Source organism: Coptis chinensis, chromosome 9 (assembly GCF_015680905.1).
Source record: "Coptis chinensis isolate HL-2020 chromosome 9, ASM1568090v1, whole genome shotgun sequence".
In the NCBI taxonomy this organism is placed as follows: Eukaryota; Viridiplantae; Streptophyta; class Magnoliopsida; order Ranunculales; family Ranunculaceae; genus Coptis; species Coptis chinensis.
The window spans coordinates 58986775-58994519 of NC_141464.1; the positions used below are offsets into that span (position 1 = coordinate 58986775).

Genomic DNA, 7745 nt, shown 5'->3' on the forward strand with positions numbered 1-7745 from the left:
GACAATTAAGTTTCGTACATTGCAAATTATATAGGTTTATCATTACAACCATTTTGACTTTCGTTTTTTAACATATGATTATAATGGTAACACATTTAATGATTTAATTAAATATGACCCATATTTCAATCTACCAATTGCAGGTGGGGCATTGTGAAAGGATTGTTTTCATGTCTTTTTTTCCCGATAGTGAGTGTGTAGGGGCTGCTTGAAAGGACCTTTTTCCTCTTATTTTCCAATGAGGGTTGCCATATTATAATTTTAAAGATGAAACATGGGGAGGAGAGGGGCTTAGTGAGCCTTATCCCATTACAATAAAATGATCCACAACATGGAGAGAAGCCACACCCACAAAATCAAGAACCTTCTCCTCTAGAGAGTGAGAAACCCGTAGAAGAGGTAATACCGTCAAAGCTCCTACTAAAGAAACATGAGATTTGCTAATAAATTTTATCTGTTTCATTATTAAGTTGTGGAAAAACACCTATTAAATACAATTATGTACATCTTCTGCAGGGTCTGAGTAAAATAATTATTGTAGCTGCTGAACTAGAAGAAAGTAATGCACTGGTTCTTGCAATAGTTCCACCAGGTTATGTTGGGGCTTAGAAATTGTATAAACTCAACTCAAAGAAGATCTCTATGCCTAAGTATTCAGATTATGTAAGTCCAAAAGTCATCTTTTGTTTAATTTGAACAAGATCTTCTCTATATTATTCTATTATGACATTTAAATTATAAGAAAGTACGTTCTATATGTTAGTAAACTTCAACCAGCCCACACATCAATTTGCACTGAAATTATTCATGTTGGACTCTTGGAGTGATGTCGTTTAACAAACTTTCTGGCAAGGTACCCGTTAAACTAGGGCAACAACAAAACATTGATACAATGTAAGTATCTGCATTATTTTTCATCTGCAAGTTTAGAATATTATTTTTATGATAATACATTATTATGCTTAGTTCTCCTTAAACTTGTTCAACATGTACTGTTGAGAAATAACAATTTGCCTGGCAGAATTCCTATCCAACTGAATTGGGTTGAATGTCAAATAATAAGTGGGCTTTATTTATAGGGTGCCAACCTAGAAGGGATTTTTAGTTCCATGTAAATGTCCACTCACCCCCCTGGTTTATTGCTTTTCTTTTACCACTATGCATGGAAATTTTACTACACCAAGTACTATGATATATTTTGTAATCACTTGATACATTTTGCAAGCTTAATTCTTAAATTTTTTTTGGTTGGTCAAGCTTTATTGTGAAGTGAAAAAGGTTGGGGGAAAATCCTTATCGATTCAAACATTTCTTACACTAGTTTAACTGCTTCCACCATATAGAAATATATATATATTTCAAAATTTGGGGCGTCTCCCCTGATTTGTCAAGGCTTTGTTATCAATCAAAAAAATTTAGGGGAAAACCTTTAGTCCCTTATTGATTCAAATATTTTTTACACTAGTTTAATTGCTTCTATTATATATTGATAATTTGTTTCAAATTCTGGGGTCCCCCCTCTCCCCTGGATCCATCACTGACTGTGCTAATGTTATCAAAACTTGTTTAAGATGTGTGCTAGTACCACCTTACTCTTTTACATTTTTATTTGATGTTTTTTCTTCATTTGATATATATTTTTTAGCACTTGCAGTGGATGTATGTAGTTGTTGACAGTATATACTTTATATTGCATATCTACATTCATGGAAGTTAACATATGCATGTGCTAGTGTTGTTTATTATGATGATCCAATTCCTTGGAAGCACATATATGTCCTACCTTTGAAGAAGTGTTATAAATCACTATAAAACACAACTTTCCAGTAGCAAACCAATAAATTTATAGGATTTGAATATGAATTCTGGTGGTCACATAGATATAAGCTATCTTGTATTGGGGGTCACAGTCTCATAGACTTAATTAAGAAATACCTTTTGGAATTCAATGTTTCTTTGCTGTATAAATGTTTGCTTTCCCTATAAGATGTAGATGCACTTAAGTTATTTATGGCGATGATAAGGAGACTGTTCTTGAGATCCGAGTAGAGTACGATCCATTCTAGAATTCAAAGTCAGAGTTTAGTTTCTTCATAAAAGAGTTAAGTTGATATTCAAACTTATGATGGTGTTAACATAGACATTTATTCGACATCAATGCAGGGTGTGATTCATTGGGCTGCACAACCTTTTCCAGGAGGTGTTCCTCTTAATAAGGGTGGAATTCGAGCTAAACGGCCAGAGCTTTACCATGCTCAAGCTCGGCTTGTTAATTACACGAGCTTTAAATTGAGCTCGAACTCGACTCATATAGTTAAACAAGCGAGCTCGAGCCGCTCAGTTATTTTACATTACAAATATGCTATTTGAGTTAAACGAGTCGAGCTTCATCAAGCTCATTTGTTACACGAGTTTTAATTTGAGCTCGAGCTCGGCTCATATAGTTAAATGAGCGAGCTTGAGCCGAAGAGAGTAAGGAAGAAGAAATGAGCGGGACTTTAAGTAGGGGAAGGGTAAAAGGGTAAAATCCTTAGGGTGAAGAAACCGAAGAGTCGGCAGGTGGTTCAACGGATGTGACATGTGGAGGCTCAGAATACGAAAAGGTAATGAAAAGACGCGCATGATGAGTACTCTTTGCAGCACACACATACTGATGAATAGTCAAAAAAGGGAGGCTGGGTGCGGAGGCAAAGAAGTGAGGAGAATTCTTGACCCTGGGCCTATATAGGGCCGCGGAGTTGAGAAGGGGTATCTGTGGTGGTAGGGTCTGTGATATAAAGGATCGGGGGTAATATTGGCCTGATGTAGGCTGTGGTAGTGGAAGCCGTGGTGTAGAGGATTAGTAGAAGAATGGGACCGAGGTAAGATATGTGGAGAACTCACGAGCATAAGATCGGTCCGCGGACTCGCAGGTACACGGTAGAAGCCCTACACGTGGAAGAAGAGGGAGTGTGGGATGAGGGAACATGTGGACGACTACGTTAGAAGGCCAGGGGTATAAAAAGAACAGTGAGAGAGAGAAGGGGACTTTTCGGCAAATCTAGAGAGAGAGACCTAGGGAAAAATAGGTGAAAGTGAGGGGAAGTATTAGCGATCCAACAGTTTATATACTTTCTTATTCACTCATGATATACCCTAGGTGTTCAACGCTAATCCTAATGTATTCAATTTAGTTTCAATTTGCTGCCTAAGAAGAAGAGAGAGAAGTAATTATAGACAAAAGAAAATTCTCTTAGTTTTCAGTTTTATGTTATTGACCTTTTTCCCCATCATGCCAAGAAAGTTTGATTGAAGCTATTATGAGCAAGTATAGCGTTGTTATATGTAACACCCCGCCCTGTTTAGACTTTCTTCTAATAACTTATTTTAGGGGTCGTTTTTGAAAATTCTAACCTGAGAAAGACTTTTCTACAAATATTATTTTGGAAGGGGCTGTTTTGCAAATTTCAATTTTTTTTTGTTTTGAATAAACTGAGAGATGAGACAAAAAGTGAGGGGAGAGCTTCCTCTTTCATGGTGTTAAAACCCTCAGAGAGATAATGAGAAGAAATGGAAAGAAAGAAACGCTTTTACATAATTAGACGTAGGAGGGATTCAATTGTAGGAAGAAATTGAAGACAAATTATGTAAGAAGAAATAAGAATTGAAGGAATCATGTGGAGTTCTAAAAATTTTCTTTGGGTGTCAATGTTTGGTAGCCAATGCATGTTTTAGTGAGTTATTTTCTACTATCTTATTTATTCTATCTTCCTTTTGATTGATTTAAGATAAATATACCAAATTTATTGTATGTGTTGGTTAATCATTGTTGAAATCCTTAGGTTATACTTTGATTTTGAATATTTTTGGTATTTCATGTATACTATGGTTTTAGGAAGTGAACTATTTGTTTTCTTCTCAATCTGCCATGCTGATATAAAACAGCTAGTTGACTGACTTTCCCATATTCAAACGATTTGAAATTTTTATGGTAGATATAAGACATGTAGAAGAAACACATATCCAAAAATCAGATCATTTGGGTGTGTGTAGAGAAAGATATGAGCTCCATAAGTCTGTGCGCCAGAAATTTGCGCTTCAGGAACAGTTTCTGTGCACTATATTATAGTCCAATTTTTATATAGTTGGGATGAGAGTTAGGTGTTCGGGAAAACATGAAAAAGTTTTGTGAGTCTGATTTCCATCCCAATTGGCCTCATCGCATTTTGAGGCCTATGGAATTAGTTATGATGTCTAGAAGTTTGGATGGCAGAAAATAGTGCGTCAGAAATCAGTTTCTGCGCACTAAGTTCGAGTCCAGTTTTCGTATATTTAGAACGAGATTGAGATTTTTTGTAAAATATAAGAAAGTAAGTTCTGTATGTTAGCTTTTCAACGCAAAAAGCCTTGTTGCTTTTGGATACCTGTGGAAAGAGTTGTGCTCTTTGGAAGATATTGCGTCAGAATTTTAGTTTGCTGAAATTAGGATTTTTTAGCAAGTTTGAGCTATATTTATTCCTAGATAGGAATGAGATTGGGACTTCGAGTTCTACACGAAAAAGTAAGTGTACATATACTGGTTTCTAAATAATCAAGTGGTGTATCATTTGGATAAATGTAGGGTAAGTTTTTGCTTTGACAAGTTGGCTAGAAAACGTACAATGTCCTTTTTCTAGGTGCTCGAACCTATTTTGAGGAATATTTATTGAAATGAACTAAGAGCTTCTTAAATCATTCCTGGGTGTTTTGTATGTTGTTTGTAACCTACTTTTAGATAGTGGTTTTTATTTTGAACGACATGGTTCTTAAGATAGTTTTTTGTGACCCAAAAGTATAATAAAATTCATTTTTGAGCAAGTTTGAGTTATAGGTTCATCGTGCATCATTAAGGCTGAAATTTTATATATATATTATTGTCGGAGTATTTGGAACTTGTTGTAACTATTTTTAGATGATCTAAGCTGTTGGTTTTATTATTTGTAAATATAATAAGATTTATGCATATTGCTTTCGGATTCACTTTATTGCTTGAGGAATTTTATGCTTGGATGTCGTGGAGACTGTTTTGTACCCTAGAGTTCTGAAGAGAGTTCTAGATAAGTTCTCTTGTTGAAATATGACAATTAATTCATAACAAATGTTGATTGAACTTGGAAATATTTTTACTGTGCTAGTGTTAGATATGCCTTAGGGAATATATGAGGTTTGGAATATGAATGTTTATATAAAGTAAGAGCTACGTAAGGCTTGATTCTAATCTTGAAAGATTGGATATGTAGGCAACCTTAGTTGAAGGTACAACTGCTATAATATATATTATGTTTTTGTTTTTGTGACCGTCATATGCATGCGATGGATGTAGTATCCGTATATGATCTTGTGTTTTACATACGAGTCAAGAAACTATATGCCTCTACTTAAACGAGAAACTATCTCGTGAGTCTCGAAAAGTAAGATGAACTATTCGTCTTGATGTACGTAAGGGTTAAATAGTATTGTTGTTTTCCTTTGAATTGTTTAAACTAAACAGTGGTCTTGTGGTATTGTATTTATATGTGATGGTGGTCATGTTCGGATTTTGTGGAAATCTAATATTTATTGGTGGTGGTGCAGTGGTGCTACCACGGGAACTTAGGGGTTCTGAAGAGGGTATAAGAATTTAAATGGATTAAGCTTGTATTATTATTATTTATAAATGGGTATTGAATGATATACCTAAAAAAGTTTGATGAAGCTTGGATTGTGTATTGATAAATGTGTATTGCAAGGTATACTTTGAAGAGGCTTGTAATTGCCTTAGTGTACTTTGGTTTCATTTTATTTTCAGTTGTGATACTATTTTGGTTCCTTGAGAATTTCCTAGTGGTGGTTTGCTTAATGCCATGGTATAAGTTGAATATTTTTCTTTTGTAAACTTTTATATGCCTAAAGATAATAATTTGTATGCTTGTTTGTAGTCCCTAGTCCACCACGACTCCTAATTTTATTTAATATATTTTTATTGGGCTTGGCATTAATGAGAATGCCTATTGAAAATTTCTTGTTAAGTTTAAGGTGTTAGAAAAATTCCTTGACTGATCACCAAGGTGGACAGGTATAGCCCGTTAACTCAAGAGTGGTTATTTTAATCTTCGACCTCAAGAGTAGGCGAGAGATATGATATGTAGCACGCTTGTGACATATATCCAACTCTCTCAGCGTTTTGTGAGCCTGAGTTGATATCCCGACTGAGATGGGTGTTTGTTATTGAGAGTGGGTGCTGGTTATGTGAGGAGACAGATAGATATATGTGTCAGTCACAACAGTGTGTAGATGTGACTATCGTGGTCTGATATTGTTGTGGAATGTTATAATGAATCTTATGTGGTTAAATTTTAAATATTTTAAATGCTAGCAATTTTTTATTCGTTTAAAAATATGTTTTGCAGGATGGTAAACATACTAATTTTCTTGTAGGGGTGGATCGCCATATAAAGATTTTTGAACAAGGTAAATTTATTTCATTTGTTGGTTAACTTTGATAAAAGGACGCCTCACAATGTATAGAGGAACTAACAGTCCTGATGTAAATTATACCATGTTTTTGGTAGATTTTAATCGCATTAGAGAAACTAATGCCTTCCGAGGGAAGGAACTAAATTGTCTCTGAGGCGTAAGGGTTATTTAGCTGTTTTGGTATTTGTCGAGATGGTTAATTAGCTCGGTTAAGTAATGAGATATATATATATTGTTATGATTTCCAGGTTATAACAGGATTTAAGTTTATGAAAATGTTGAAAATACAGAGGAGACTTTGCCAAAAAATTTGTAGAATTTTTCTGTTTTTGTATAGTTTGGGTTTTGCTTGGTTAGTCCGTATCACGTCTCGAGTTTTGTAATGACTGTATATGCCACATGTCTTTGGTATTCAGTCATTATGAAATTTGGAGCGTGACATTATAGGGTGGCAAAAATAGGTTGAGTGCACCAACACCCCTCCAAATGCCAAACTCTTCAAAAATCTGATTTTGTTATTAACTTTGTAATCACTAGCTAGAGGAGTATACTATACTACTAGAGACAACATTTATATATATATATATATATATATATATATATATATATATATATATATATATATTAAGCATTAACGCTATGAGCTTAAGAGCAAAATGAATAGAATACATTCATCCTTTGGACAAATACTCACTTGCTAACTAACAAAAAAGTTATACTCAAAATTGTATGTTTTGCACCTAAATATTATTTGAATATCCTTGAATAGAGAGATCTACTCCACCTACAACTTAAGAAAATCAACTCCACAAGGATCCATAACTATTTTTCTACCAATTACTTACTTTTTTTTTTTTTTTTTTTTTTAGTATTTTATGTTTATTAAAAAAACACATGTAAAGTAGTAATTTGTATTTCCTATTATAACCCATACTACAATAGTTCCTAAGAATGAGGGAAGAACTACAGAAAGAGATAGAGCTTCACGTTGCATGGTGTTCAGTATATTGGCATAACAAAATCTATTTTATTATGCTTGCCATACAATATTGTGAAATGTGTGTTGTTAAAGAAAGTCGTATGGTGGGGATCAAAATCCATTGATTATATTTTATGAGCAAGTGTGTTCACATGGATTTCTATAATATTAGTGAAGTAACACCTCATATATTTTATATTAGGATTGGATTCACCGTTTTTCATATAAAATTTTCTTATTGGCTCTTTTTGATGTTGTATTTTGTGGTAGATTTTTTATGGGTATATTTCCT

At 34.0% G+C, this 7745-nt stretch overlaps 1 long non-coding RNA gene across 2 annotated transcripts; it reads left to right on the forward strand.

Annotated features, from left to right (window-relative positions):
* The first annotated feature begins 225 nt into the window (after positions 1–225).
* LOC147477000 (uncharacterized) lies at positions 226–6989 on the forward strand. Of its 2 annotated transcripts, XR_015209416.1 has the most exons (5): positions 226–399; positions 517–663; positions 825–894; positions 2164–3713; positions 5593–6989. It is a non-coding gene; the product is annotated as an uncharacterized LOC147477000 (long non-coding RNA). The 2 variants fall into 2 exon arrangements; XR_015209417.1 differs by lacking the exon at positions 5593–6989 and having other exon boundaries at positions 2164–3790.
* The last annotated feature ends 756 nt before the right edge of the window (positions 6990–7745 follow it).